Here is an 18,825-nt window from a genome sequence, read left to right on the forward strand (position 1 = left end):
AGACAATATATCAAAGTTATTATTTTAGTAAGAGAGGACGATAAGGATGGTGTTAATTACAAAAAATTATGGTCGAAATTAGTAACATATCCAAGAATTATGAAAAATGATGAAAAGCAAGTTTATTGATTGGTGTGTTTATAATAAAATAATCAGTCAAGACAACATATCAAAGTTATTATGTTAGTAAGAGAGTGCGATAAGGATGGTTTTAATAATGAAAAATGATTGTCGAAATTAGTAACATATCCAAGAATTATGAAAAATGATATGTGATTTAATGCAATAATGTGTTTGCAATAAAATAATCAGACCAGACAATATATCAAAGTTATTATTTTAGTAAGAGGGAGAGATGATGGCGTCAGTTTAAATGATAAGAAGTGATTGTCGAAATTAGTAACATATCCAAGAATTATGAAAAATGATGAAATGTGAGTTAATTGATTATTGTGTTGTAATGAAAAAAAATTAGCCCAATATATCCAAGTTATCATTTTAGTAAGGGTGGGAGCTATAAGGTGTGTTTAACTTATGAAAAATGATTGTCGAAATTAGTAACATATCCAAGAATTACGAAAAATGTTGAAATGTTAATTGATTGGTGTGTTTGTAATGAAATAATCAGCACAGGCAATATATCAAAGTTATTATTTTAGTAAGAGATTGCGATAAGAATGGTTTTAATTACAAAAAAATTATGGTCGAAATTAGTAACATATCCAAGAATTAAGAAAAATGACGAAATGTGAGTGAACTGATTGGTGTGTTTTGAAAGGAAATAATAATCCCAGATAATATGTCAAAGTTATTATTTTAGTAGTGGGGGTTGATAATGTGGGTTAAAAATATTAAAAATAATTGTCGAAATGAGTAACATATCCAAGAATTAAGAAAAATAATGAAGTGTGAGTTAATTGATAGTTGTGTTTTTTATGAAATAATCAGCCCAGACAATATATCAAAGTAATATTTTAGTAAGAGAGGGCGACGAGGATGGTTTAAATTATAAAAAATTATGTCGAAATTGATTGGTGTATTTATAATAAAATAATCAGCCTAGACAATATATAAAAGTTATTAAATAAGTAAAGGGGAAGGAGATAAGGAGGGCTTAAATTATGAAAAATTATTGGCGAAATCAGTAACATATCCATTACGAAAAAATGATGAAATAATAGTTTGTTGATTGGTGTGTTTTAATGAAATAATCAGCCCAGACAATATATCAAAGTTATTATTTTAGTAAGAGAGTGTGATGGGGATGGTTTTAATTAAAAAAAAAAAATATTGTCGAAATTAGTAACATATCCAAGAATTAAGAAGAATGATGAAAAGCGAGTTTATTGATTGGTGTGTTTATAATAAAATAATCAGTCCAGACAATATATCAAAATTATTATGTTAGTAAGAGAGGGCGATAAGGATGGTTTTAATTATGAAAAATGATTGTCGAAATAAGAACATATCCAAGAATTATGAAAAATGATAATATGCGATTTAATGCCATAATGTTTTTGCAATAAAATAATCAGACCAGACAATATATCACAGTTATTATTTTTAGTAAGGGGGAGGGGTGTTGGTGTAGATTTTAATGAGAAAAAAATGATGTGTTGTAACGAAAATAATCACCCCCCCCCCCAGACAATATATAAAAGTTATTATTTTAGTAAGGGTGGGAACTATATGTTTAACTTATGAAAACTGATTGTCGAAATTAGTAACATATCCAAGAATTACGAAAAATGATGAAATGTTAATTGATTGATGTGTTTGTAATGAAATAATCAGCTCAGGCAATATATCAAAGTTATTATTTTAGTAAGAGAGTGCGATAGGGATGGTTTTAATTACAAAAAATTATGGTCGGAATTAGTAACATATCCAAGAATTATGAAAAATTATGAAAAGTGAGTTTATTGATTGGTGTGTTCATAATAAAATAATCAGTCCAGACAATATATCAAAGTTATTATGTTAGTAAGAGAGGGCGATAAGGATGGTTTTAATTATGCAAAATTATTGTCGAAATTAGTAACATATCCAAGAATTAAATTTGGTTTCATGAACTCGACTGCTCTGCCCTCTCAACCTAAGTCTTTTTATAATGTCTTTTCAGAGGCGAAGCCTCATTGATATACAAATCAATGCATATCACATTACATAGCCCATGATCCTTAAAGATAATCTCATAATCCTGTGCCCAAATCGGCATTCACATTAACTTCAGACACTGCTAGACATTACTAGCTTCTCAAACACCGCAAACTTCTCAAACACTGCTAAACCTTACTAGCTTTTTCAAAGACTGCTAAACCTTACTAGCTTTTTAAAACACTGCTAAACCTTACTACCTTTTTCAAACACCACTAAACCTTACTAGCTTTTTCAAACATGGCTAAACCTTATCAGCTTTTTCAAACACTGCTAAACCTTACTAGCTTTTTACAACACAGCTAAATCTTACTAGTGTCGCGGCTTGGCCGCTAACAACAACAACAACAACAACAACAACAGCACACCAGACGACCAGCCATTGACAGCCTCCGCCGAAATCAGCAGTAGCAGTAATATCAGCAGCCGTCACGTGATTCCAGAGCCCCGTTGTAGAAAAGAAATTTAAAAAAGACATCTTTTCTACAACAAAAACAAAACAACAAACTTTAATTTCCTGGAAAAACTTCGTGAAATACAAACAACGACTCCTTCAGCATCGACTGTTTGTAAAGAACACATCCGAGAATTAATATTAACTGTTGTTTAGAAATAGAAACAACTTCCGGCCCGCTCCCGGTGACTAGCAATCTCCTGAATATTACGGCGATATTTTTCACCGTTCGGCGGCTTGGTCTCGGCAAAGCTCTGCACTTGCTCACGGTTCCCTAACCGTTTGACGCTCGCGCAATTACTGTGACTCCAGTCTCTCTACTGTAGCAGTCCAGTCCACCACCACTACTGTGGCTCCGGTCTCCACGCCGTAGAAGTCCACCACCACTACTGTGGCTCCGGTCTCCACGCCGTAGAAGTCCACCACCACTACTGTGGCTCCGGTCTCCACGCCGTAGAAGTCCACCACCACTACTGTGGCTCCGGTCTCCACGCCGTAGAAGTCCACCACCACTACCGTGGCTCCGGTCTCCACGCCGTAGAAGTCCACCACCACTACCGTGGCTCCGGTCTCCACGCCGTAGAAGTCCACCACCACTACCGTGGCTCCGGTCTCCATGCCGTAGAAGTCCACCACCACTACCGTGGCTCCGGTCTCTACGCCGTAGAAGTCCACCTCATCACCACGACTCCGTCCTCCATGTCGTCCGTACCTCTCATACACTGACACCTTCCTCGGTGTCTGTCCGATCCGAGCGCCCGTCCGTACCTGATGAACACTGAACCCTCAGTGTTGCCAATTCGTTCGTCCGTACCTCTCATACACTGACACCTTTCTCAGTGTCTGTCCGATCCGAGCGCCCGTCCGTACCTGATGAACGCTGAACCCTCAGTGTTGCCAATTCGTTCGTCCGTACCTCTCATACACTGACACCTTTCTCAGTGACTGTCCGATCCGAGCGCCCGTCCGTACCTGATGAACGCTGAACCCTCAGTGTTGCCAATTCGTTCGTCCGTACCTCTCATACACTGACACCTTTCTCAGTGACTGTCCGATCCGAGCGCCCGTCCGTACCTGATGAATACTGAACCCTCAGTGTTTCCAATTGTCCGTCCATTCCTCTCATAACCTGAGGCTAACATATCAGTACTGTCCCAGTCGGACCCAAGTCGACCAATCACCCGCACCAGTTACCACGCCGACTTCTCCGACGTCATCCCAGCATTCCAGCTTACGGCGAACCGACAAGCATCCCCCTGACAGAATACACCGGCGACGGACCCCGGACCAACGTCGCCCAGTGAGAAAATTCGCATTTTGCCACCCTTTCGTTTGCCTAAATAAAAGGTGAGACTTCGTCTTTAAACTAAACTACCCGAGTTTGTCATTCTTCTTTGTTCTGTTGTTTTCTTCCTCGTCCTTGTGTCTGATGTTTATTTAGTTGCACGGTCAGTTGGCTAACCACCTTCAGGCCTCACTGCAACACTAGCTTTTTACAACACTGCTAAACCTTACTAGCTTTTTACAACACTGCTAAACCTTACTAGCTTTTTCAAACACTGCTAAACCTTACTAGCTTTTTCAAACACTGCTAAACCTTACTAGCTTTTTTAAACTCTGCTAAAACTTACTAGCTTCTCAAACTGTAACAGAAATGTGTAAGGAAAAATTCAAGATGGCGCCCGACTCTCTCTTTAACACGGTAAGTTCAGGAAAAGATGTTATAAATGTTGCAGCAATTCAATAACCATTATACACCGGTTCTGCACGGAATCCAACAACGGTAAAATATCCTCACACGGCACAAGAAGCAACAGCCACACGATTCCCCGGCCAACTCAATCGTCACTCTCCCCACGTCTTTCCCATCACCCGCTTTTATCGTCGTTCTAGGCCGGCTAAATTTGCATATTTCGAGAATTCGTGTAACTTTGCGAGACATCATACTTTACAAAAGACGGCGGCCGCCATCTTGGTCTTTCTTTTCTATTTTTGGTCGGTAACGCTGAGCTGGTCTCGAGATAAGTCTTTTCCCCTCATCCGTCTCTCCCACGTACCCACACAACACGCAAACACGCGGGCGCTTATCTCCTGGATGCACGTTACACTCCCCCCTGATCTGATGATCACATAGAGAGCACTGGGGGGGTGGCCTTTTAGTGCGTGTGCTTCTGCAAAGAGGTACATTCACTGTTTCAGATTCGGGCTCTGGATCTGGTTCTGCCTCATCAGATGAAGTATCGCTATCAGTCTCTGGAGGGGGTTCACTGAATCCGTGCATCGGCAGCTCATCGCTAGACGCTTCACTGCTTTCTTCTGTAGTTGTGTGACGCGCCTCGGTAGCAGGGCGAAGATCTCGCACATGTCGTGGGGTTCCATCGACCAAAACAGACTGCTGGCTAATAACTCCAGATATTTGTCCTCACTTAAACTTGTCGGTGCACCGATTTCCTGGGGGCCGCGCCCACACTGGATCTCCCACTTCATATCTGTTATATGTTCCCTTGTCGGCTGACTGCGTAGTGTTGATTCCCTTCACTCCGACTCGGTACATGTAAATAGCATTCGCAGGTGCGGTTGAAGGGGACGTCCCATCCTTTGGCGTAATGTTGTACCAATAAGTGGCTTCCTGGCAGCAATTCTCTTGATGCTGCGATGGCTTCTTTCAGCAATGCCATTTCCTGACGGCACATGCGCACATCGCAACCGTAGTCGGACGCCCCACTCATCTAACAACTGCCGAACTTGCTGGCTACAAAACGCTGCATCATTGTCAGTCAGGAGCTCTTCCGGCGCACCTCGCTAAAAAAAAATGGATGATAGGTGGCGAACAACATTTGCTGAATCCTGTCTGGTCATCTGCCGCCACACCGCAAATCTCGTAGGCCCGCAATCAATGAGAGTTAGAAAGGGCTTGCGGCCGCCGTCTTTTGTAAAGTATGATGTCTCGCAAAGTCACACGAATTCTCGGAATATGCAAATTTAGCCGGCCTAGAACGACGATAAAAGCGGGTAATGAAAAAGACGTGGGGAGAATGACGATTGAGTTGGCTGGGGAATCGTGTGGCTGTTGCTTCTTGTGCCGTGTGAGGATATTTTACCGTTGTTGGATTCCGTGCAGAACCGGTGTGTAATGGTTATTGAATTGCTGCAACATTTATAACATCTTTTCCTGAACTTACCGTGTTAAAGAGAGAGTCGGGCGCCATCTTGAATTTTTCCTTACACATTTCTGTTACAAGCTATCTCGGCCATTTGGCCTCTAGGACTATGACCGAGTCGAAATTTGACTTAAAGCTCATACCCGAGTTTGACGGGTCCACATCCATCGTCGACTGGGTTGAAAGGTTTGACCTGACGTGCGACCTTTGTGAGGTGAAAAAGGTACACACTGTGATTCCCCTCAGATTGGCTGGGGGTGCCTTGAGTGTATATCAGCAACTCAGTGCTGCCGAAAAGGGAGATGTCACCGCAATTAAAGCTGCGCTGTACAAGGCATTTGCCATGGATCCTTGTACGGCCTATGAAAAATTTGCTTCCCGAAAACTTCTACCGGAGGAAAGCGTGGACGTTTTCTTCGCTGAGTTAAAGAAACTCGCAGTTCTGTTCGGTGGAGGGGTGTCGGAGCGGACGCTCACGTACGCGTTTGTGGCGGGCCTTCCCACTCGGATGAAGCAGCTACTGAGAGCCTCAACCAGCGTTTCAACAACGACCATGGAACACTTGATGCAACGTGCTCGAGCCATCATCAAAGATGAGGAGGACCTGGGGGAACCAGTTGTGATGGCAACACAGACAGGCCAGATTGGCGCTCGGGAGATTCCGAATCAGAACCCTGCAAGCAATGGGAAATGTTTTCGCTGCGGCCGACGCGGACATTTTGCAAGGAATTGCACCAACAGGGGGCGTGTGCGCTGTTTTAATTGTGGCGGTTTGGGGCATCTAGCCCAAAACTGTGCGGGAAACGTATCAGGGGGAAAGGACGTCAGCGCCGCCCTGCTCCCCGAGCAAAATTTGAACAAGGCGCAACCGGTGATGACCGTCTACGTAAACAGGATACCCTGCTCAGCACTTCTTGACTCAGGCTGTTCGCATACTATAGTGAGTGCCAGGCTGTGTCCAAGTTGGACTAAGAGGAAGATCAAAGTCACCACGATAGGAGGCGAGACCCAGACATGCTGTGGAGCTGGAACTGTCAAGATCTACACGGACACCGGTGCAGCCACTAAGATCAATGTGCTCATGACCCAAGGAGATCTCCTGGGGTTTGACCTGTAGCTCGGATACGATGCCATCAAGGCGCTGGGGGGAGTCGCAATTCATCGGGATGGAAAGGTGCGATTCTTGGAGGCCCCAGTGTGTGCAGCGCTCCATATCGATCGGCCGGCTAAATTTGCATATTCCGAGAATTTGTGTGACTTTGCGAGACATCATACTTTACAAAAGACGGCGGCCGCCATCTTGGTCTTTCTTTTCTATTTTTGGTCGGTAACGCTGAGCTGGTCTCGAGGTAAGTCTTTTCCCCTCATCCGTCTCTCCCACGTACCCACACAACACGCAAACACGCGGGCGCTTATCTCCTGGATGCATGTTACACAAACACTGCTAAACCTTACTAGCTTTTTCAAACACTGCTAAACCTTACTAGCTTCTCAAACACTGCTGAACCTTACTAGTTTTTCAAACACTGTTAGGCCTTACCAGCTTCTCAAACGTTGCTAGACCTTACTAGTTGCTCAAGCACTGCTAGATCTTACTAGCTTCTAAAACACAAAAAAGTATGTTCAATTATAATTCTCTATTATATGATGACGATTAGAAAAAAGTCTGACTCCAATCACATTTCAATCTTTTCATTTCTCAACGCTTTCAATTTTCAAAGTTTGATGTGAATTGTTTAATATTTCCACTTTTTTCAACGCTTTCAATTTTTTAAACTCTGATGTGAATCATTTTAATCATTTCATTTTTCAATTGCATTGACTTTATATTTTATGCCAAAATAGTTTGTAATTACAAAAAGGATTCTTTTCAGTGTTCCTACGACATTCAAAATTCCGACCTGTTTAATTTGGTTCCACAAACTTACCGTCTTTATTTTAGTTTTTTGTTTCATCTCTTTGGGGGTGAAGCCTCATTGATATGCATAGCAGTGCATATCGTACTACAGTTTTCAGGAAGGAATTAAATCAAATTGAATTTTATTGTTCTCAACAACATGTTGCAACAACTTACTCAAAACTGAACTGGAATCAAATATTAATTTTTAATTTTTTTTAATTCGGTGACAAAACTTGAAAAAGAAACTGACTTTACTTTATATTTTTTTCAAGTATTTCCAGGATGTTAATGTGTAATCGGACAAAATATCGGACAAAAAATACAATCTATTTTTTTTACTATACTATCTGTACCTGCCTGGCATTGCCCAGTAGCGTTTTACTTATAATTTTTAACCTATATGATTTTTTTTAACCTATATGATTATTTTTCAAAATATTTTATATGATTTTTTTTCAAAATATTTTTGTAACATGCTAAGGGAAGTAATTTCAAACGACGCATTTTAACAACAGCAAATAAACCTACCCATCTCGTCTCTTTGAAATACTTTGTAGATCTACTTGCAAATAACATGTACTGAACAACCATTGCAGAATCACTTGCACTCATCACTTCGAACAGTGTAAACTTACTTGCATCGACTTTAACAATAATGCAAATTTACAGATGTGTTTGCAAACCTATCCTCGTTCACCCATCTTTGCAGGTTCACTTGCAAATCACTGTGCATATTCTTGTTGTTAATATTGCTGCCAACAATTTTAAAAATTGATAATATAAATTATCTAAGGAGAGAGCCTTGTTGTGCACTATTTAAACTCCTAATAACAAAACCAGAAGAAAAAGACATAAGTCATTCTCCGTGCATCTCCCTTTTTGTCAATCAATCAGGTCACATCAAAGCATTGCTATCAGCAGCAGTGTAAAGTCAAACCCGATCCTCAAAGGGACAGGTGTGACACATTAGGTAGTGTCAGATCTATGTCATCAGAAACTTCAGTTCCTAGCAGTGCCAGCCAAGGTGGATTGGTCTGCCATCTAGCAGTATTAGGATTGAAGGAGTTCTGATGAAATCCGAAGGCATCTGCATTCGAATCCAGTGTTTTTTCTTACTCTTATTCATGGCATATTGTCACTTAGACATAAGTGGCTACTATTTGAGACCATGGCCACAAGGATACTGTGTAGACAGTTGAGTAGCAAGATATTTGTTTGCTTTACATTTAAATTTTAACACATGATTAGTACAGACAGGAAAGCAGAAACTATTAGAATAGAAGACTTTCTGCTATCTAAGGACCTTTACAGTGAAGAAGTGGGCTTTTGCTTCTTGTCAAGACTATGTACATGTAAATCAAGCCCATGTTGTCAAAAACAAAAAACAATATCCGACCAGCATTCCAACCGACGTCCCACCACCGCCGCCATGGACATATCCTGACACATTCAGCAGTTCATTTCACAGTTGTTTTAACTTTAAATAAAAGTTTAAACTTAATCTTTTCATTTGCTACTTCCTTGCTTCCATACACTCAGTTTTGTAATATAACAATTGGTGTCAGAGTGTTTAGCGAGATAACTATGGACAGCTATACAGGTCTCACATGATCCAAACTGTTTACGTAAATCAAGGAGCAAAAACAGCTTCTTTCCTACCTAATGACCGGACCCACACAACCATCTCAAGATGCATTTCGGGAAATTTGACTCGACATAGACACCATAACAAATGCCTTAAAATCAGCTGCAATAACAATCATATAACTCAGGCTAACGGCGATTATAAATTACTCATGCGTCAACAAATGATTCAAGATGCCATGAGACACTAAAGGGCCTTCTGCTCAGGAAGCGACATGAGTCAATTTATCACAGCATTAAACAAAATATATACAATATAAGTCACACTAGAGCTAGCAACTTACCCCAGTCTGGAAGGCGAATTTGTCAAGTACACAAGAGACTTGTTGGACTAAGACGTATTTCAACAGATGCTCGACTCTGAACAAGTTACAACTGCCTTCACCCTTCTAAAGGAATACTGCTTAACAACCCACAGCACCCAGATGACCACCTTTCAGCACTTAAACCAAATCTGGGAACTAGAACGGCGAGAAGACGAAAAACTTACAGATTTTACAGGCCGACTTGAAAAAGTACTCAGAGAAGCAGCCGTCCACATTAAGAGCAAATTCAAGAAGGATAGGAACTCAGAAGTATTAGTCGACGGGCTTATTTCAATCATAGTTAGTGAAAAGTCAAAGAGTGGAACTCAAACATCTACCCCCACTTCATCAGGACGATGGATAGCCACTATACCGCAACTGGTATAGCGTCCAAAGTACAAAGATACTTGGATCGCAGTGTAAAATCTGACTTCACCATTCTCCAAGACGTCGCATTTCTCTCTCAAAAACACCACTCGAGTCAGAGAAATACAACAAACTAACACACCTGACCCAACAGACACCCTCACCCAAACTGTACAAGCACTAACAAACAGATCCATCCACACGAACAGCAACACCAAGAAGCCTGTCAATAGCCACAATGTGTCCCCGTATGCCAGAGATGCCTCAAAGACCTTCCATGCTTCAAATACAGATGCAGATACCAACAACCACACAAGGAGGTTCGACGCACACAGTCACCATCATACAACCAAAGTCACCACAACAACAGTTACAACTGCTACCAACACAACAGCAACCACTACATCCGCAGCAACAGGCACCACAACCTAGGCACACCATATCCGACATATATCTCCATGCCTACTTCACCTCTCTATCAAAAATCCCAGCAAGAACAACAAGGGGACAACTCCCCACGTGCTACAGACATTCTATCATGTAAATATGATCGAGATCTGGGGGAGGGGCATTGTTATAGCGCATATCTCTCCATATTTACATGAATAAACCAGAAACCAACGGAAATAATGGCGAGGCAAAGATAAACCCTGTTCGTCGATACAACATAAATGATCACATTAAACACACACAACAACATCATGCATATATGTGTAAGAATGAGACCTGGAACACGTGTGTCTGGTTAAGAGAGGAACTGAATTAACAATGGCTTCCCGCGTTATTAAAAGATTGCTATGCATATGCGTGAGTGTGTAGCAGACACAAATAGACCCCTTTTCTTCTCGCGCATTCGCTTCCTCTGAGTGAGTGATGAGGCGTTAAACTGTCCAATCTGAGGACTTGCACACGAATACAAATTAACCCCTAGGGACCAGACAGCTTCCGGTCCCAGAAGAAAACTCTCTCTTACGCTACCAGCCTTCGTCGGTGCTAGACGCCTGTTCTCTTCGCTGCTCCTACTAAAGGTATTGACGACAGCCGCGGGTTGTAACTACCTCGTAAGGCAGTGGAGACCCGACTCTACTTTCTTCCTTCAGTACGCTTTGCAAATAAACCTTTCCCTTGTTAAGTTGAAGAAGTTGTTTGTCATTGTTCATAGAATTGTGTTATTTTATTTTATTAGGGAAATTCCCTAAAATGGTGACTCCGTCGTGATAACACATTTCCGAACAGACACTTCTTTCGCTTTTTAACAGGGTAAGGCGCGCATTTTAAAAACCAGCACATGGTTTCCAACCACACACATAAACAGACAACGGATTCGGGAGAGCACATTTAAAACTTAAAAAAAAAAAAAAAAAAAAAAAAAAAAAAAAACAACAACAAAAAAAAAAGACGTTATTTCCCTCTCTTCCTTATCGTTTTTTTTCCCGTTATATATATATATATATATATATATATATATATATATTATAAACTAAGGAGCATACAAAAAAAAAACAAAAAAAAAAAACAAAAACAAACAAAACAAAGAAAAAACACCCTTTTCTTTCACAACGGCGGGCTACACATAAAAAAAACGCCAACCTACAAAAAGAGGTGACACTTTATTGGTGTTCGAAAATTCTTATACCAAGCTTGAACTTCTAATGCTATCTTTTTTCTACCTTGAACATTTCTGCCGTGTTAACGCGCACCGCGCATAAGAAAAAACTCAAAAAAAAACAAAAAAAAAAAAACAACTTTCACGAAGTTTTTCCGCATTAGCACTCTTCGGCCAAAATGTAAGTACTTAAAGAGTTCATTTATCTTCAGGTTCACACACATTTACAAAAAAAAAAAAAAAAAAAAAAAAAAAAAACCATATTGTCCACATTTTTTTTTGCTTCACGGCTCTTCCTGATATAATTTTGTTTTAGCTTTATTTCATGGTAATTTTGTTTCTTTCTTCTCCTCCCCCATTAGCCTGTTAAAATTTTTTTTTTGTATTTTCTCCATATTTCTCCTTTCTTCTCCACGTGGTCCATATTCGGCGTCCTCTCAGATTTCGGATACATTATATATATATATTTTTTTTTAAATATTTGGTATCTACTTTCGGTAGTGACGATGACAACGTTGCCTGCCTTCGCTGGTGACGTCCGGGTTTGGTTTGCTCAACTCGAGTCTTATTTTGCGGCGAACAACGTGTCAGAGCAAACGAAGCTGCACATTTTATTCAGTGCCTTCCCCGCGTCATTGACTCCTGCGGTCAAGGACTTAATAACGGACACCCCGTTAAACTCCACTTACGATAGCATAAAACGGGAGGTGCTACTACGGACGTCCGTGTCGGCGGAAAAGCGTTTTCAAACGCTGGTCCATGACGAGCACTTAGGTGACCGCAGGCCGACGGAACTACTCCGTAGAATGAGGGAACTGGCAGAGGACGTCCCTCCTGACAGTGCCTTAATAAAGCAGCTCTTTTTCTCAAGGCTGCCGGCACAGGTAAAGGCCATACTTGCGCCAATGTTTGAAAAACACACTGTCGATGTAGTAGCAGCATCGGCGGACAAGGTCATGGACTTTGTGAGGGGGCCTACCACCGCGGCGATTCCACAACAGCCTGCTGAGGTACCCGCAGGCACCGCAAATGTAAGACAGGATGCTACATCGGTGGCTATACTAACGGCCATCGAACGCCTCACTAGAGTGGTGAGCAAGCTCAATATGGGCAGGTCGCACTCACCCAGACGCCGCTACAAAAGCCGCTCATCTTCCCCGCACCACCGTCGCCGTGCAAACATGCCGGGACTATGTTTTTATCATAGTCGCTATGGCGCTGAAGCACGGAACTGTAAAATGCCCTGCACTTTTAACAACCAGGGAAACTAAATTGTGGAAAGACGAGCACGGCAAACTTTCCACAAAATGCAAATAACCGTGCCTATTTCGTCACTGACGTAAAATCTCAAGCACGTTGCTTGGTAGACACTGGCGCTGCTTGTAGTATATGGCCACTTAGGCTACTTAAAGAAAGGCCACCAGTGTCATTGATAACACTGCAAGCGGTGAACCATTCACCTATCCCCACGTACGGTCAAATTTCACGTTCTCTGGACTTGAATTTACGGAGAGACTTTACGTGGGTTTTCACTGTAGCAGATCTACCGTACCCCATACTAGGCGCGGATTTCTTGCATAATTTTAATTTAATGGTCGACATGCGCAGACGCCGGCTGATAGACGCTAGCACGGAACTTTCCGTCCCTGGCTCGTTATCTAATGCCCCATCTATCAGCCCGGTATTTTTCATTGCCGCTGCAAATGACCCATACCATGAGGTGCTACACTCCTACCCGGAGTTAACCAATTTAAATTTTGTGGTGAGCAAACCCACGCACACCACAAAACATCATATTGAGACCACAGGTGCTCCTGTGTTCTCACGCCCTCGTCGCCTTCCTGTGGATAAACTTAAAGCAGCGAAGGCAGAATTTAATCATATGCTACAGTTGGGAATTATACGCCCCTCGTCCAGTCCTTGGGCTTCCCCTCTGCATATGGTTCCAAAACGAGACGGAGATTGGCGTCCAACTGGGGACTATAGACGACTCAATGCCATGACGGTACCTGATCGTTACCCAATCCCGCATATTCAGGACTTTGCTTCCTCTCTGCATGGCTGTAAGACTTTCTCTAAGCTAGATCTGGTTAAGGCTTACCATCAGATCCCGGTGAATCCGGCCGACATACCCAAGACTGCGGTTACAACCCCATTTGGAGCGTTTGAATTTCTTACTATGCCTTTCGGCCTACGTAACGCTGCCAGTACTTTTCAGCGCTTTATGGATGAAGTAGTGCGTGATTTAGATTTCGTCTATAACTATATAGATGACATTCTCGTGGCTAGTGCCTCACCTGAGGAACACGTCACTCACCTCCGCCTACTTTTTGAACGGTTTCAGCAATACCAAGTGAGGATTAACCCTGGTAAGTGCGTTTTCGGTGTTACGTCACTAGTTTTCCTGGGCCACATTATCAGCCCAGACGGTATATCTCCGTTGCCGGAAAAGGTGAAGGCTCTACAAGACCTTCAACCGCCCACTTCACTTCGCCAACTTAGGCACTTCCTTGGTCTGTTGAATTACTACAGACGCTTTATCCCACGCTGTGCGGATCTCTTAGCTCCTCTTTCCGACCTGTTACGTAACAGGAAGAAGAAAAACGAGCAGATCTCACTTAATGAGATCCAACTTAGAGCATTTGCTGAAGTGAAAAATAAACTAGCGACGACATCTTTGCTGGCACATCCTGTACCCGATGCCCAGTTTTCACTGGTCGTTGATGCATCGGGCACAGCTGTAGGTGCAGTGCTGCAACAGCAGCACCAACAACAGTTACAACCTCTTGCATACTTTTCGCGACAGCTGAAACCGGCCGAACAACGTTACAGCACGTTTGGCCGCGAACTACTGGCAATGTACCTCGCAGTGAAACACTTCCAACATTCACTCGAGGGCCGACAATTTGTGATCTACACCGATCACCGTCCGCTTACATACGCACTGCGTGCTAAGCCGGACAAATATTCTCCCCGCGAAACACGTCATTTGGACTTTGTTTCGCAGTTTACTAGTGATATCCGACATATCGCGGGTGAGCAGAACGCAGCAGCAGACGCATTGTCTCGCCTGCCCATCAATTCTCTGTCCTCACCATCGGATATCGATTTGCAACAGATGGCCTTAGACCAGCCAAGTCTGGACACGTTGGATCCATCGTCACCTGAATTCAGGACTTGCAAATTCGCATATCTGCCCGTGCCTACTTCTGACACGCAGATCATCTGTGACACCTCAACGGATTCACCTCGACCATTCGTTCCAACGACCCACCGTAGAGTTGTTTTCGACACTCTACACAACCTGGCACACCCCGGACGCAAAGCCACAGTAAAGCTGATTACAGCTAGATTTTTCTGGCCTAACATGAGGCGTGACATCATTGCTTGGTCACGTTCCTGTGTATCCTGCCAAAAATCAAAGGTGCACGAGCATATCCGCGCACCCCTTGGAACATTCAGCACCCCAGACGCTCGGTTTAGCCATGTTCACATTGACTTGGTTGGACCATGGCCGGTCAGTCAGGGATTCACTTATCTCCTGACCTGCATAGACCGTTTCACACGGTGGCCAGAAGCCATCCCACTTAGTGACATTTCGGCTGAATCGGTAGCGCGAGCCCTTATATCAGGCTGGATATCGCGCTACGGAGTTCCCACTACAATCACCACTGATCGTGGTGCACAATTCGAATCCCACCTATTCCGGGAACTGTCCAAGATCCTCGGGATCACTCGCATTCGGACAACAAGCTATCACCCTGCTTCAAATGGGATAATAGAACGCTTCCATCGCCAATTGAAAGCTGCATTACGCGCTTACCCTGATCAACAGCGATGGAGCGAGTACATACCGGTCATCCTTCTTGGCTGTCGGGCATCAATCAAGGAGGACCTGGGATATTCCGCAGCCGAACTGGTCTATGGAGCACCTCTATCGTTGCCAGGTCAGATGCTGACCCCGATAGAGGATATATCAACTGACACAGCTCTATATGTCAACAGACTACGAGCTTATCTCAGTAAGCTACCGCCGATGCACCCTAGGCAACAGACCATTAAATCTTTGGTTCCGAAGGACATAGCGACATGGACTCACGTGTTCCTTAGAAAGGACGCAGTAAAAGCCCCCCTAACTCCACCTTACACTGGCCCTTATCGCGTGCTTTCACGCACTGATAAAACTTTTATCCTAGACATTAGTGGTAAAAAAGAGACAGTATCGGTAGATAGGGTAAAAAGAGCCTTTCTGGACACATTAACACCTGAGCCACACATTCCTCCAACATACACACAGCATAATCATACACCTGAGGTAAATGTTCCACATGAGAACAATTATGTGACCACTACACGTAGTGGTCGACGGGTACATTGTCCGAAGAGACTTTGCAAAACAGTGTATTTCTGTTGAAAAAGAACATTTTTTCTTCTCTCCTTTTTAGAACAGAACGTTTTGTGCAAATATTCCAACTTTTCACAGAAAAGTAAGAACATTTTTTTTTTTCTGCAAGAAAATAACCTAAAGAGACGGACATTTCTTATTGTATTTTTCTTTCTGCTATTTGTTATGCTACCTTTCTCTCTGTCGGCTTTCAGCCTAAGCAGGGGGTTATGTAGCAGACACAAATAGACCCCTTTTCTTCTCGCGCATTCGCTTCCTCTGAGTGAGTGATGAGGCGTTAAACTGTCCAATCTGAGGACTTGCACACGAATACAAATTAACCCCTAGGGACCAGACAGCTTCCGGTCCCAGAAGAAAACTCTCTCTTACGCTACCAGCCTTCGTCGGTGCTAGACGCCTGTTCTCTTCGCTGCTCCTACTAAAGGTATTGACGACAGCCGCGGGTTGTAACTACCTCGTAAGGCAGTGGAGACCCGACTCTACTTTCTTCCTTCAGTACGCTTTGCAAATAAACCTTTCCCTTGTTAAGTTGAAGAAGTTGTTTGTCATTGTTCATAGAATTGTGTTATTTTATTTTATTAGGGAAATTCCCTAAAAGTGCATACAAAAGTTAGAATCAGGAAACCGGGACGAAAGAGTCTATAAAAGTTACCAAAACAAAAGAGCAGCGATATCATTACATCTCCCTTTCTCTGAAAACAAAGATGACTTAGGTATGTAAAACAAAACAAAGAAAATGGAAAAGCTGGTTCAGGGTAGACTGCCTGAACAGCTACAGCGAAGCAGAGGATTACTCTGCCCCATGAGATGCTTGCTGGGAGGTTATGAGTGTGTGCTCACCATAAGTTCATTTTTGATGGTGGTAGTACCACCCTACCACTACGGGTACATTTTTGAATGTCATTTGGCATGTTTGGGGCTGCACACACAAGTGGGTCCACAGACGTCGTACATTATTGTGGAGCTATGTTGGGGAGGTCTTGCGACATTTGTGGGGTAGGGTAGGCGTCACTGGAATACTTCTTATGTGTTGTCGGTTTCTTCACAGCACATGCCCATTAACATTCTCCAGGGAATAGGAGCGGTGATCATCTGCCTGGGATACTACAGTCACTGGGTCCCAGCTTCCAGACACAGGATTCTGTACCCTTACCTATTTGGCCACGGTATAGGGATGGTAGATCTTCCTCAAGTCCAAGGATGGAATACTGTTGCCATATCTGGGCAGGAGCTGCCAAAAACAGCCTATCATGCCTTGACAGAGTACAAAATAGACTTCGTGGTTTAGTGGGGGATGCCCTTTTCTCTACCCTGCAACCTCTCTCCCACAGAAGAGATGTTACGAGCCTATCCTTGTTTTATCGTTATTTTCATGGCAGGTGCTCGTCTGAACTCCAATCCCTGGTCCCCCTTCGCCAATCTTTCACGAAAAACACCCGTCTAGCTGAATCCACTGTGAAAAATTTCCCCCACTCTATATCTGTGCCTAAATCAAAACGCGGATTCCATGAACAAAGCTTCTTTCTTAGAACTGCACGCCTGTGGAACTCTGTTCCGTCTGCCTGCTTCCCTCTGGACTACAACTTGGATGTCTTCAAGTCCAATGTTAACAAATTCCTAATGAACCGCCCCCCCTAATTAAACACTTCATCAAATCTCCACACTAACATAATGTACTTGCAATAACCCTTATCCCTGAGTGGCTTCCGGGCCTTGATAAGTGGTGATCACTGTGTAAAAAAAAAAAAAAAAAAAAGTGCATGTTAGTCAAAATACCTCTTTTAGTTCTGCCGACGTTGTTGGAATGCACTGTATATCTGATCCTGATCATGGTTGTCATTTCTGATTTTGGTGATCAGTGGAGATTGGATTTGTCTACCTATGAGTAGTTGTGCAGGGCTTGGTATGGCGTTGAAATTGGAGTGCAGCGGCGGTGCAGCAGGTCGATCTCAGAAGTTGTTCCTGACTGTTTTATTTCTTCATGTTTTGTTTTTAGTTGAGACAATTCTTCTTGCAGCTGGTTCACTTGTTTAGATAATTTGCTGTTTTCATCATGCTGCATTTGTAGGCTTTTGTGTGATTTTAATTTAAGAGTGACCAATGAAAGATTCTCTTCAAGTTTTGTGACATTCGAATCCAAGTTTTCCTTGGCACCATTGCAATGTTGAGACAGGTAAGTCTACATGAAGCTCAAGCTTCCCATAATGGTTCTCGATAGAGTCACTGTCATCATCAGCTACTGCTGATGCTACTGCACCAACTAAATCTTCTGGATCCGCATCGTACTGGACTCGCATTCAACATTGTTAATATTATTCCCTTTGTTTTCCATGCCAACCTGGGGACTGGCATCAACAATGTCAATGTTGTCTTTTTTCAATCTTGGTTGGCCAACGAGTTCTTTGATCTTTTACTTCAACGTGTCAATCTCATTGAGTAGCTCCTGCTTCTCTCGCTTGTGATCGGATGCCCCCTTGACGAAAGAATCCATCTTGTTACACAGTGCTGTTTTTTTTCAAATGCCTTGTTGCGCTCGTTGCATACCTCGCTCCATTTTTCGTGCATGGCTATAAGTGTCCTTCTCGGTGGGTCTATGTGGCATGGTACATTGGGGTTGACAACAAGCTTGTGTGTGTTCCGAAATTCACCTATATGGTCGAATCTGTCGGGGTAGAGATGCATTAGGTCAGCTACACTATTGATGGGTTGGTGCTGGGCTGAGATGGCAAAGTTCATTGTCACTATCCTAAGAGCTACTAATGTTGGCATGCCCAATATGGCTGCTCCTGGTACATCAACCACATAGAATTGGGTATCCAGCCAGGGG

This window comes from Euprymna scolopes, chromosome 21 (genome assembly GCF_053919585.1).
Source record: "Euprymna scolopes isolate OS-2025 chromosome 21, ASM5391958v1, whole genome shotgun sequence".
Classification (NCBI taxonomy): Eukaryota; Metazoa; Mollusca; class Cephalopoda; order Sepiida; family Sepiolidae; genus Euprymna; species Euprymna scolopes.